Below are 15,211 nucleotides of genomic sequence, written 5' to 3'. Positions count from 1 at the left end.
GGCCCAAGTACAACAGGAGGGAGCACACAACCCACACAGGGGTTACCCCTGGAGTACCCAGCTCAGGTGACCAGGGAGACCATGCCACTGAGCCTCAAAAGACACCTACTATATAAGGCCACGCTATCAAAACCAGGAGACATACCAGATCTACTTAATATAGAGAAAAAGAAAAGTAAAACAAAAACAGAGAGAGTCAGCCAAAATGAAGAGACAAAGAAACATGTGCACAACGAAAGAACAGAACAACAAAACTCCAGAAAAGGAACTTATATGCAATGGAGATGGGCCAATCTACCAGATATAGAGTTCGAAACACTGGTTATAAGGATGCTCAGTAGATTACGGGAACAATTGATTAACTCAGTGAGAACATACACAAAGAGATGGGAAAAAAAGAGGGAGGGAGAGAGAGAGAGAGAGAGAGAGAACATAAAAAGAACCAGTCAGAAACAAAGAATGCAGCAAGAGCAATGAATAATACACTGGAGGGAATCAACAGCAGATTAGATGAAGCAGAGATTAAATCAGTGATCTGGAAAACATGGTAGCAGAAAATTCCCAATTGGAACAGCAAAAAAAATAATAATCCAAAAAAATAAGGATAGTTTAAGTGACCTCTGGTACAACATCAAGTGTACCAACATTCACATCATAAGGGTATCAGAAAGAGAAAAGAGAGCAACGGGTTAAAAACTGATCTGAAAAAATAATGACTGAAAATTTTCCTAACCTGGTGAAGGAAATGAACATACAAGTGGAAGAAAGTGCAGAGAATCCCAAACAAGATGAACCTAAAGAGGCCCACACCAAGACACATCATAATTAAAATGCCGAAGCTTAAAGACAAAAAGAAAATCTTAAAAGCAGCAAGAGAAAAGCAGTTAGTTATTTACAATGGCACTCCCATAAGACTGTCAGCTGATTTCTCAACAGAAACTTTGCAGGCAGAAAGGAGTGGCATGAAATAGTCAAAGTGATGAAAGGCAAAGGCCTATAAACAAGATTACTCTACCAGTAAAGCTATCATTCAGAATCAAAGGAGAGATAAATAGTTTCCCAGGCAAGAAAACACTGAAAGAGTCCATTACCACTAAACCAGTATTACAAGAAATGTTAAAGGGACTTCTTCAAGAAAAAAATACATTTAAAATATGGATAAGAAAATATAGGAAAGGGCCAGCCAAGTGGCATGTTGGTTAGGAGTTGGCTTGGGATGCCAGCTCTACGCAGCAGGGCCCTGGTTCGGATCCCACATGAGGGCCAGTGACGCTGCACCCTCTGCAGCTAAGATGGTGAACAACAGCTCGACCTGGAGCTGGGCTGCCGTGAGTCACCAGCGACGGTGTAGGCTGCAGTGGGGCTGGCTGGCAGCAGGCATGAGCCGCCGTGAGCAGCCATCCAATGGCCAGTGAGAAACTGCCTTACCGAGGAAGAGCACAATGATAACACCAACATGAGCCAGTGAAACGACATCCTCCACAACTACACTGAAGAACAAAAGGACAGCAACTTGTCTGTTACCCTTCCCTGATTCCCCAATGTTGTTACCCTCCCCCCAATTCTCCAATAATAAAATCTTTAAAAAAAAAAAAGAAGAAAAAAAAAGAAAATATAGGAAAGAAAAAAATTCTCATTGACAAAGGCAAATACTTAGTAAAAACAATGGATCGACCAACTGTAAAGTTAGTACAAAGGCTAAAAGGCAAAAATAGGAATATCATGTGTAATTCAATAATAAAATAAAGGATATACACAAACACATACACAAAAGAATTAAGAAAACATAAAGGTAGGGGGATTCGTAAAAATTGTAATGATTTTAGAATGTGTTCAAACTTAATCAACTATCATCATTAAAATTGACTGCTATAAACATAGTTTGGTATATATGAAGCACATGGTAACCACAAACCAAAAATCTACAAGAGATATACAAGAAATAAAAAGAAAAGAATCTAAACATAGCACTATAGAAAATCATCAACATACAAGAGGAGAGTAAGAAAATAAAAAAGGACAGAGAGGGACTACTGAAACATTCAGAAAACAATGGCAATAACTACATACCTATTAACAATTACTTTAAATGTAAATGAACTAGATGCTCCAATTAAAAGGCATAGGGTGGTTAAGGGGATTTTTTTTTTAAAGACCCATACATACACTGCCTACAAGAAGCCTACTTCAGATAAAAAGACACACACAGACTGAAAGTAAAGGAATGGAAAAAGATATTTCATGCAAACAGAAAAAAAAAAAGCTGAAGTAGCAATACTTATATCAGCCAAAATAGACTCTGAAACCAAAGCTGTAACAATAAACAAAGAAAGGCATTAATTTCATAATGATAGAGGAATTAATCCAAGAAGAGGGAATAACTCTTGTAAACATTGACCCACCCAACATAGAAGCACCTAGATATATGAAGCAAACATTGATGACATAATGGGAAAGATTGACAGTGAGACAATAATAGTAGGAGACTTTAATACTCCATTGACATCAATGGATAGATCATCCAGACAGAAAATCAACAAGGAAACAGATGCCTTAAATGATACTTTAAACCAAATGGATTTGATTGATATATGTAGGACATTTCACCCCAAAGCAGCAGAATATACATTCTTTTCAAGTGCACAGGGAACATTTTCCAGGATAGGCCACATATTAGGCCACAAAACAAGTCTCAATAAATTTAAGAAGATTGAAATCATATTAAGCATCTTCTCTGATCACAATAGTATAAAACTAGAAATCAATGACAATAAGAAAGCTGAAAACACGTGGAGGCTAAATAACATGCAGTAAACAATAAATGGGTTAACAAGTAGATCAAGGAAGAAACCAAAAGATACTTTGTGACAAATTAAAATGAAAACACAACAACCCAAAAATCTACAGGACACAGCCAAAGCAGATTTAAGAGGGAAATTGATATCAATACAGGCCTATCTCAAGAAACAAGAAAAATCTCAAATAACCAATCTGACCTTACATCTAAAAAAACTAGAAAAATAAGAATAAACATAGCCTAAAGTGAGTAGAAGGAAGGAAATAATAAAGATTGAGTGGAAATAAACAAAATAGAGTCTAAAAGAACAATAGAAAAGATTGATGAAACCAATAGCTGGTTCTTAGAAAAGATAAACAAAATGGATAAACCTTTAACCAGACTAATCAAGAAAAAGAGAGAGATTGCCCAAATAAATAGCAAACCCTAAAAATTCCACCAAAAAACTATTAGAACTTATAAATGAATTCAGTAAATTAGCATGATACAAGATTAATATTCAAATATCTGTTGCATTTTTATACACCAATAACAAACTATCATAAAGAGAAATTAAGAAAACAATCCCATTTTCAATTGCATCAAAAAGAATAAAATATCTGGAATAAATTTAACCAAGGAAGTAAAAGACATGTAATCAGAAAACTGTAAGACATTGATGAGAGAAATTGAGAAAATACTAATAAATGGAAGGATATACTGTGTTCATTGACAGGAAGAATTACCATCATTAAAATGTCCATACTACCCAAAGCAATCTACAGATTCAATGCAACCCCATTAATGTACCAGTGGCATTTTTCACAGAACTAGAACAAATACTCCTAAAATTCATATAGAACCATGAAAGACCCCAAGTAGCAAAACAATTTGAGAAAGAAGAACAAATTTGGAGGTATCATACTACCTGATGTTAAACTATACTGCAAGACTGTAGTAATCAAAACAGCATGGTACCAGCATAAAAACAGACACATAGATCAATGGAAAAAGATAGAGAGCCCAGAAATAAAATCACTCCTCTATGGTCAACTAATCTATGACAAAGGAGGCAAGAATATACAATGGAATAGAGACAGTCTCTTTAATAAATGGTGTTGGGGAAAACTGGACAGATACCTGCAAAAAAATGAAACTAGACCACTTTCTTATACCATGTACAAAAATAATCTCAAAATGGATTAAAGATTTAAATGTAAGACCTGAAACCATAAAACTCATAGAAAAAATATAGGCAGTAAATTCTTTGACGTTATTCTCACCAATATTTTTGGATATGTATCCCCAGGCAAGCGAAACAAAAGGAAAAAGTAAACAAATGGGACTACATCAAACCAAAAAGATTTTGCACAGTGAAGGAAACCATCCACATAACAAAAAGACAACCTACTGAATGGGAGAAGATATTCACCAATGATACAATTGATAAGGTCTTAATATCCAAAATTTATAGGGAACTCATACAATTTACATGAAAAAAAATCCAATTAAAAAATGGGCAGGGGACCTGAATAGATACCGTATTTGCCGGCGTATAAGACTACTCGGCATATAAGACGACCCCCTAACATTTCCACTCAAAATACAGAGTTTGTTATATGGTCAGCTGTGTGCGATTTTGCGAGTGTGGTAAAATCGCATAACAGCAAAATCGCATAACAGCTGAGCATACACCCAGCAGCGCTGCTGATGCCTGAACGGTATGTGGAATGAAGTGGGCGGGCATTGGGAGGCCACTATGGCACGGGGCAAGCACTATGGGCAGTCTATCTGAAGTGTACCTGGCGTATAAGACGACCCCCCACTTGGAGGCATATTTTTCAGGGCCAAAAAACCGTTTTATACGCCGGAAAATACGGTAGTTCTCCAAAGAGGACATACAGATGACCTATAGACATATGAAAAGATGCCCAATATCACTAATCATCAAGGAAATACAAATTAACACCACAATGAGATAATGCCTCACACCCGTCAGAATGGCTATCATCAATAAATCAACAAACAAGTGATAACGAGAATGTGCACTGTTGGTGAGATTGTAAATTGGTGCAGCCACTGTGGAAAACAATGTGAAGTTTCCTCAAAACATTAAAAATAGAACTATTATATGACCCAGCAATTTCACTTCTGAGTATTTATCTGAAGAAATCCAAAACACTAATTTGAAAAGATATATGCACCCCTATGTTCATTGAAGCATATTTACAATAGCCAAGATGTGGAAGCAATCTAAGTGTGCACTGATGGATGAATGGATAAAGAAGAGGTGTCACATATATACAGTGGAATATTACTCAGCCATAAAAAAGAAATTGTACCATTTAAGTAAGACAATATGAGTGGACCTAGAGGGTATTATGCTCAGTGAAACAAGTGAGGCAGAGAAAGATATCAAATGATTTCACTTATATGTGGAATCTGAAGTTGAACAAGTCTATAAATTTCATTTACTTTTCTCCTGTTAAATTCAAGTAAAGATAAATTAGCACTTTTCATTTTTGAAAAGCATTTTTAATAATATCCTATTAGAATTATATTTATATACATACACAGATACAGTATAGAGAGGTGATAATTAAGAGGATGTCTACCAAATGTTAATGATGATTATTTCTGGCTAATTGAAAGTGGGTGTTTTGCTTGTTTTTATTTTCTATTTTCTTTAATTTTTCTGTAGTGCTTAAATTTTTGTGATAAGCATGAATCAGTTTTACAAAACCAATGCTTTTTAAATGGGCCCCTGCCTTCTGAGCTACTGCAGGGTATGGCTGGGGAGAGAAAAGTTGACCAGAAGGCCCACGATCATGAGTCTCATACTTACAAAGAACAGAAACTTTGATTTTTTAACGTTCTCTCCAAAATGAAGACCCACGTACTGTAACTGAGATACACTGACAAAATGAAACATTTAAAATATAGCACATATTCTTCTTTTTGAAATTATACCCGGAGCCTCAAGATGTCCTGCCACTTTCACACCTCAAGAGGCCCTGCATACATTACAGTTAAGAAGTGTTGATTTAACACAATGGAAGTATAAGACCCAGAGGAGGAATCCTAGAGGCTCCTTTCTCCTTCCTAAATGGTGCCCCGTTTATAGCTTTCTACCAAGCAAATACTATACAACCCTGATAATGCCACCATGCTTGCAAGCACTGGGGAAAAAGGAGCTAATCTTTACTCGCTATTTCTGGAACTTATTTAATGCACAAATATCTTTGAGTTATGATGCCTGTAGCTGATTATTTGTTTTGATTTGGCTTGACTTTGGCTTGCCTTCTCTCTGATCTGATAACTCAATTCCTAATCTTACGATATATTTATCTTTGGCAAGGACTCACTGCTTTTTTTACAAGTAAATTTCTGATTAGATTATCCTTTGCAGGGGAAGGGACAACCTGAACTTACATTACACCTATGGGTTTTAGTTCCTACCTCTCCCTTGTCTCACTGCTTTTCAACCCCGGCTGACTGTAAAAGAGTGTGATACTGGACAAAATGAACCAAGAAAATAGTGTAACTAATTTGCTCATAGAAGCTTCTTCTGTGGCAACGAAGGAGGAAAGGATTCATGAGAGTGTTGAGAACTTTTGGCCGCATCAATATTCAGGATAATGAAATTGAGCTCCTCATGGGAAAACAGGCCTGGGACTCATGGCTTCTCACTGCTCCTGGGCCGTGATAAAAATAGTTTTGATCCTGGATTTAGGAGACCTGGGTTCAAATTCTGGGTCTGCAATGGCAGACCTGCCCTATAAGAAATCCTGAAGTAAGGCCTTCATGTGAGATGAAAGGATACTAGACAGTAAGTCTCATCCTTACAAAGAAACAAAGAGTGCCAGTAAGCATAACTACATAGGTAACTATAAAAGATACCATAAATGTATTTTTTGTTAGTAACTTTTCTTCTTCTAGATGATTTAGAAGACAGCTGCATAAAGTAATAATGATAAGGCTGTCGGCTGCGTTATAAAGCCAAAAGACATAATCGTAGGACAATAATAACAAAAAGAGAGAGGGAGCAAAAGGCACAATACTGAAATCGGAAAAAAATAGAGTAAATAAATAAATTAAATAAATAAATAAAAATAATTCCTAGCTCTGCCAGTTACTACCTATATAAACTTGAGCAATATTTTTACACAACTTGAGTCTCAGTGTTCTCCTACATAAAGTAATTTTTAAAATCTTATCCTTAAGTAAAACAACATTTACTTACAAGGTTATTGATAGGATGAAGTGAAAACAATGTTTTGGAAACATTTTATACAGTAATTTGAGCAAGTGCTCAATAAATGATAGAATGCTTCTTCTGGGTAATGAACACTTGGTAGTTTATTATACTATTTTCTCCACTTTCTGTATCTTGAAATTTTTTTATAGTGAAAAATCTATTTTAATTCCAACTTCCTTCATTTTATGACCTTCTTTTCTTTGGTACTTTTTTATTTAAACTATAATTTTATGAATGAGCATGGAAAAAGAGGTTAATTTTAAATTACTAAATAAGTTGTCGTCACAAGATTTTTTGGGGGAATACAAGTAGATGAAACATAAATTAGGAAGCTTTCAACTCCGGTTTGCACAGAGATATATCACACAATCTTGAAATGAAAAAATCCAGATTAAGAAAGACAGTTCTTTAGTAAGCCATTGTTATCCCAATAAACTTTAATTTAAATAAATAAATAAAATAAAAAAGACAATTCTTTAACCTTTGTCCCCTGTTCTCTGGGATGACCCCCAATACTCCACACTTCCTGGTATTCACGTCCTTGTGTAATACCCTTCCCTGGAGTGTGGACTGGATCTATTGAGTGGCTTTTAATAAACAGAATGCAAAAAAAAAAAAAAAAGGAATGGGATGTCATTTCTGAGGTTAAATTATGAATAGTTGTGACTACTGTCTTGCCTGTACTCTCCACCTGGCTCTGCTCACTTGCTTGCTTTGGTGAAGCAAGTGTCCATGTGTCCATGTTGTAAGCTACCCTGTGGAGAGGCCCACAAGCAAGGAACTGTGGGAAACTTCTGGCCAACAACCATGTATGAACTTGGAAACGGATGCATTTCCAATTGAGCCTGCAGATGACTGCAGCTCTTCCGACACCTTGAGGGCAACCTCATGAGAGAGTCTAAGCCACAGAACCCAGATAAGCAGGGCCAAATTCCTGACCCACAGAAACTGCAACATAAAAAATGTTGTTTTAAACTACCAAATATTAGGATAATTTTTACATAACAATATACAACCAACGCACCTGTCTCATGGCAAAAGGATTCATTGTACAATGTCCATAAATATGAAGATCTATGGATTCAAAATATACGCTTTTCCAGAAGTCAACTTACACTCAGTTTTTTTAGGAACACTTCTATTGCACAAAGCATGTCTCTGATGGCATACACAGGAGTTACACTTATCACCCAGAATATTCTTATACATTTTTAAGTTAAAATTTCATCAATATTTACCTAAGATTTTCCTTGTCTATTTGTTTTTCCCAATCAGTGTTATTGCCCCAATTTTTCTAAATGAAATCAATTTGTTAAAAACAAGAAGGAGGAAGAGGAGTGAAGGAAAAGAAAAAGAAAGACAAGACACATTAGGTGAGGTCATCAGATATGCACTGGCCACAAAAAAATTTACAAACTAAAGTTTTAAAAATACCTCGCATGCCAAGAAGAATGACTAAGAAAAATGATTTCCTACATTGATGTCTATTCTCTAGCTGGGCACAGCAGATCAACTCACCTATTAATTATTTGCTGAGTCCCTTTGATAGCTTCAGCACTCTGCTATTACAGTCCAACAAAGGAGTAGAATCTTACAGAAGTATCTGGAGCATTTGGGGAGACTTAACAAGCATATGCAAAGGTACAAAGCCATCAATCAAATGGCTTATGTATAAAGGAAATTATTCAGCAGTTTGGAAACTAAAGAAATCTGAGGAGGCTTCCCAGAAGAAGAGGACTTGAGATGAAACAAAGGAAGAGCTGACTTTGTTCTTATTGTTCAGAGTAAGGAGAAAATCCCTGTAAAGTAATGGAGACAGGAATGAGCATAAAGTAGGTCTGAAGGTGGGAGAAGCACAAAGTAAGGCACAGTGAAATGACAGGATGATTAAGAAACAAGAACACATATTGAGGTATACCTCAAAGGCAGGGCGAATATGCAGACTATTCCCAGTCCAGTACTATGTATCTGATCACTGTAATAATATTAATCACTCATTGCATGCCTACTACATGCTGAGCACTATGTTAAGTGCTTTGCATATAGATCTCATTTACTCTTTATAAGGAAGATTCTTATCATGTGTCCTCTACAGACAAGAACACTGAGGGGCTCAGGGAGGTTAAATAACTCACCTGAAGTCACAAGCTATTATATATGTGGCAGAGCCAAGATTCAAGTTCAGGTCTGACTGGCACCAAAGCCCAAATTCCTGGCCATGATACCATTCTGACATCAAGTACAGAAAACAGGCAAAGAAATTAATTCTGAAACTATTCTGGAAACTCTTCATAAATAAGTGCTTATATTCACCTGAGTGTCCCCTGGTGAGTGTGGACAGATCCGAATGCAGGGCTGCTGCACGGTCCAGGGGGCACTTCCAGTCTTGGCTGCACTACTATCCAGCTATAGGACTCGCAAAGCCACTGATACTGGGTTCCTCTGCATGGTCTTTAAGGTCACGATCACCTCTAAACCCTATGAGCACTATTTGTTTTGCATGCTCAAGGCTTACTTCTTGTGACTATGCCAAAATATCCAGATACTATGGTGAATTGTATTGACTTAAAACATTATGGTTTGTTTTTTGTTTTTGTTTTTTCCAGTTCTGAGCTACTGATCCTATACAACCTGCTAACTATGGCTCTGTTTTCCTTGGAGCACAAAAGTAGCAACAAATGCAACTTTAAAAAATACGTGTTATCATTTATTACTTAATATCATGCTGTTCACTTTGCACCCAAGAAGCACAAACCCTCAGGCAAAATAGGAGCTCTAATTCAATTTTGCAAAGAAGATAAATGACAAAAGATGTGAATTCTTAAGAAGCTGGGAGGAGGCTTGTTTTTATTACTCCTCATTCAACTTCCAAACCTCACTGGTGCTGTCAAGACATTTTTGTGAAAATAGCTCATTCCTTCTAGAGACTTCAATATTATATTATTCCAAGGGAGAAAAAAAATTTCCATAGCTCGTAGTCTATAATTGGACATATTTTCACGTTAGGTTGTTGTTTCTTTTTTGCTTTGTTTTTTTTCCCTAATTGGCTTACTGAATTTAACTTTATATAATCCTCTGAGCAATATCCCCAAAATCGCAGTGCTGTGTTTGATCTATTTCTATGGCAGAATGAACTTCCCTCCTCCACACCTTAAGTGGAAATCTCTTCATCCACCATTTTTACTTCTGGGATGTTATTCCTCATGAAAGCTCTTTCTTATAATAGAAAATGAGAGACACACGAGTAAACATCTTGGACATTCTAATGTAGAGTGATGACAAGGTTCTAGAGCAAATGTGGTTGGATTACAGCTAGGTCTTCTACATGTCAACATGCATATTATAAGAATCTGGACTGGGGCCTGAATTGTATTCTATTCCAGAATTTGGAATGTCATTCATTGTATTCTTCTATTCAAGAATTTGGAATGTCATTCATTGTATTCTTCTCTTCCAGAATTTGGAATCTCATTGGAATGCTAAGAGAGACTATTAATTCATAAACTGAAGGGTTGTAGGTTTTACCTTACTTGCACACTAACAATTAAGCCCTGCTATTAGTACATACAAGTTTATATATACGAGTATATGCTGGCAGTACACACACCCTTTGGATCAGAGACAAAGGCTGTTTATTAATCACAATACAATCAGCAGCCAAAGCAATATTTTGTGCTGGTTCCCAAAGCCCCAATCCCCACAGGGTGACACAGTGAGGACCAGATGTTACATGGGCAAGCACTGGGGTGCATCACAGGAAAGGATCCACCAAATTAGGAAAAACCCACTTATATGACCTGCCCATTCTCCTCTCCAGAGAAAGAGGATTTATCTTTCCTCTGAAATGTAAGCAAATCTCCCCAGGGAGAGGAAGAGGATTAACTATCCTGGACTGTGTCTGCAGAAGGAGACATTTCTAAGCTTTATTTCTAGCTTCCAAGGTCATTTGCTCTTCAAGCATCCTTGAACAGATAGTCCAAAAAGTGTAGGAATGCCACAGCAAATTGCCTTCCAACACAGATAAGACGGGACAGAAAGTAGCTGCTGCCTCCAGAAAGCTATTTATCAGAAACAAAACCCACAAGTTTGAAGCCTCCCTCCCAGACAAGCCCACACCTGGGTACTCGGGCTTTCAGGCTGCTCTTTCACATCCCAACATTATCTCAGGGAGAAGTGGAATCTCAAACTCTGGTAGATTACCAACGGAAAACCAGAAAAGCACCTGACAGAGAGGAGGAAAAAAATTGAAATAAAAAATCAAGAGGACAGAAATCAGGGAAATCAGATAGGTTCAAGTGGTGCTTGGGAGAAAATAGTTTTTAGGAACATTTCTCAATAGGAATGCCTCATTGCTTTCTTATAGGATATACATAGTCTCATATAAGACAGGAAAGAAACCATTTAAGGTGTTTATCAATTTATACGGTGTCCCTGGAGTCTGGAGATTGCTAAGAGCCCTCAGGTTAATCCAAAGGAGAAATGATATAATCCAAGATAGGTTCAGAGTGGAAGAGAATTTACCCTGTAATGTCCATGTCCACAAGCCATATAGTATAACTCCATCCAGGGAGGCCTGAGACTTGTGGGTTTTGTTTCTGCTAAATAGCTTGCTGGAAGCAGCACTTTCCTTCTGTCAGTAGGCAGACCATTCTGCCAAGGGAAGCTCACATCAGCAGCTCACATGATTGTGGCCAATTAAGACACTTCATTAGCATGTTGCCATTTCTCAGTGTGAAAGACTGGTCTGAAATGGGACAGGCTATGATTGACAACCCAGGTACCAATCAATGTACCACTTGACAACATTGAAGTAGTCCTTTGGCAAGAACAGCTCTGAAACTGGGTTATGCTCTTGGCCACACATCAACCAATGTTGCTGAAAAATTGAAAGCATCTTGTCTGGGAAAGAGGCATTACCTCTATTTCCTAGCTCAGGTATTTTCTTCTGGCATTCACCAGCTGGGCAGGCAATCAGTCAAGATGCAGTCTCTTTGGACTTTCATTTGCTGAGAAAAATGGCCCTCCAGACTCGTTGTGATATTTTGGGAACATTAAGCTGAGTGAAATTCAGGGTCATCTCACAGGTTAATGATCAAAATCATTAAACAGGCTACACTAATCTTCCTGCCCACAAGAATAATTTCAGTCATTTAACTTCTAAAAATGAGGACACCAGGAAAGAGAGGTTGAAATCGGAAAAACTGAGCAACTTGCATGCTCCATAAACTAAAGTTCATGTCCTAACTAATATAAGAGGAAGAAGGTTTAGAGGGGTCCTTGCTCTTTGCTTATAAGTTATATATCCAAAAATATATCTACAAGATTTTTTTCCTTTGCTTTTAGAATACCAGATGCTATAAATTAAGTTTTAACGGCTTGGTTTACTGTCTACCTCTCTTGTAACTAAATTATGCTTTATGTACTATGATTAAATTAAGTTCTTCTTGCAAACCAGCCATTATGCCTTCATTTATATATCTTTGCTCCATAAAATACTGTATTCACAATCCTTTCAAGCCTCTAACCTATAAGAGTATTTACTTAGGCATTATATTATTCAAACTCCAATTGCCCATGGGCATTGTTTAATCCTTGAAATCTGGGACAAACTTAAAAGTGCTAGAAACAATGCTTTCAAGTTCTTATCTCTCCTTATTTCCTCCACCTATTTAAACCATTAATTCTTAAGAAAATATTTCTTCATCAGAAGAAAGGTTTTCCCAGACAAGCTTTGCTGACCATCTCAAGCAGACAACCCCAGAGTTACAACAGCAGTTCAATCTAACATAAAGGACACATGATGAATGAGAGGCCATTTCAGTCTGGGAAATAAATATTCACCAACAGGAGTGGTGCTCAGACATGCATCACTGAATATTATAAGGGAAGGAAATCCTGTCTCTCTTAAATAACATTGAACCCAGAACTGCCAAAGCTTATAGCTGGAAAGTGAAAATCCAGATAGAAGAGATCTCTGAAAAGTGGTTTGTTTTAGTCTTACTGTGTAGTAGGCAGAATTCTAAGATGACCCCCAAATCACATTAGGTAATAACCTCTCCTTGGAATATGGGTACAATCTGTGAATATGATGAGCTATTACTCCTGCGACTGGTTTACATTATATGGCACAGTTGACTCTTTTGAATTGTTAGTAAAAAACATAACAAAATCTACCATCTTAACCATTTTAAAGTGTACAGTTTAGTAGTGTTAAGTATATTCATATTGTTGTGCAACTGATCTCCAGAAAGTTTTCATATTGCAAAATTGAAACTCTACACCCATTGAAAACCAACTCCTCATTTCCCTCTCCCCTAGCTTCTGGCAACCTCCATTCTACTTTAGATATCTCATATAAGCAAAATCATACAGTATTTGTCTTTTTGTGACTGGCTTGTTTCACTTAACATATGTCCTCAAGGTTTATGCATGGTGTAGCATGTGACAGGATTTCCTTCCTTTTTAAGGCTGGATAATATTCAGTTGTATGTATATAGCCCATTTTGTTTATCCATTTATACATCAATAGACATTTGGGTTGCTTCCACCTCTTGACTATCGTGAATAATGCTGTAATAAACACAGGTGTGCAAATATCTCTTTGAGACTTTGCTTTGAGTTCTTTTGCATATATACTCAGAAGTAGGATTGTTGGATCATATGGTAGTTTATTTTTTAAATTTTGAGGAACTGCCATACTCTTTTCCATAGCACTTGCACCCTTTAACAATCCCACCAACAGGGTACAAGTGCTCTAATTTCTCTATATCCTTGTCAACACTTGCTGTTTTCTGTTGTTTGATAGTAGCCACCCAAATGGATATGAAATGACATGTCATTGTGGTTTTGATTTGCATTTCTGTAATGATTAATGATATTTAGCATCTTTTCATTTGCTTTTTGGCCATTTATATAGTCTTTGGAAAAATGTCTATTCAAGTCCTTTACCTGTTGTTTAATTAGTTTATTTGTTTTGTTGTTCTTGTTTAGTTGTAGGAATTCTTTATATATTTTGGATATTAACTCCTTACCAGATACATTATTTGCAAATTTTTTCTCCTAGTCCATTGTCTACCTTTCATTGTTGATGATTTCCTTTGACGCACAGAAGTTTTTAAGCTTGGTGTAGTACTATGTGTATATGAGGATTTTTGCTTTTGGTGCTTGTAGTGTCAAATCCAAGAAATCATTGCCAAATTCAATGTCATGAAGTTTTCTCTGTATTTTTTCTAGAAATTCTATAATTTGGAGATTTCATTTAGATCTTTAATCCATTTTGAATTAATTTTTGTATATAATACAAGATAAGGGTCCAGTTTCATTATTTTGCATATAAATATTCAGTTTTCCTAGCATTATTTGTTGAAGAGATTGTGCTTACCCTATTGAGTGGTCAGCATCCTTATTGAAAATCATTTGGGCATATACACAAGGGTTTATTTCTGAGCTCTCTATCCTATTTCATTGGTCTATATGGGCACAGTTGACTTAAGAAAGGAAGATTATTTGGGTGTGCCTAACCTAATCACATGAGCCATTTAAGAGCAGAAAGTTTTCTCTGGCTGGTCCACATGAGAAATCAGCATGAGCAAGATTTGACAAAGACATGTTGCCGAAATGGATGGGGACAAGTGTCTAGAACCTGAGTGCAACTCTAGGAGTTGAGAGTGTTGCCCAGTTGACAGCCAACAACTCCAAGGAAATTAATTCTGTCAACAATTTAAATGAGCGTGAAAGTGGATCTTCCCTAGTCAAACCTCCTAATGATGACACAACATCCAACACCTTGCTTTCAGCCTTATGAGACCCTGAACAGAGAGGACCCAATTAAAACATGCCAGACTTCTGACATACGGAAACTGCAAGATAATAAATTTCTGTTATTTTGAGCTGCTAAATTTGTGGTATTTGCTACACAGCAATAGAAAACTAATATACCTTGGTTATACCTTCCTGTTTTAATTAGCATTCTAATTTCTGGGGCCATTAGTCTACTGAATCCCATGGTTCCTTTGTTTTTACTAAAGTTGAGACTGGCTTGAATATTTATTTTTTTCTTCTTTTATTTACTTATCTTTAGAGAGGAATTTTTTTTAATTTATTTTTTTTATTGTTAGTTTCAGGTGTACAGAACAATGCAATAGTTACCCTTTTCACCCTCACAAAGTAACAACCCC

The sequence above is a fragment of the Hipposideros armiger genome, unplaced genomic scaffold (assembly GCF_001890085.2).
Source record: "Hipposideros armiger isolate ML-2016 unplaced genomic scaffold, ASM189008v1 scaffold_516, whole genome shotgun sequence".
Lineage (NCBI taxonomy): Eukaryota > Metazoa > Chordata > Mammalia > Chiroptera > Hipposideridae > Hipposideros > Hipposideros armiger.
Note: the sequence above shows the minus strand (reverse complement) of the source record.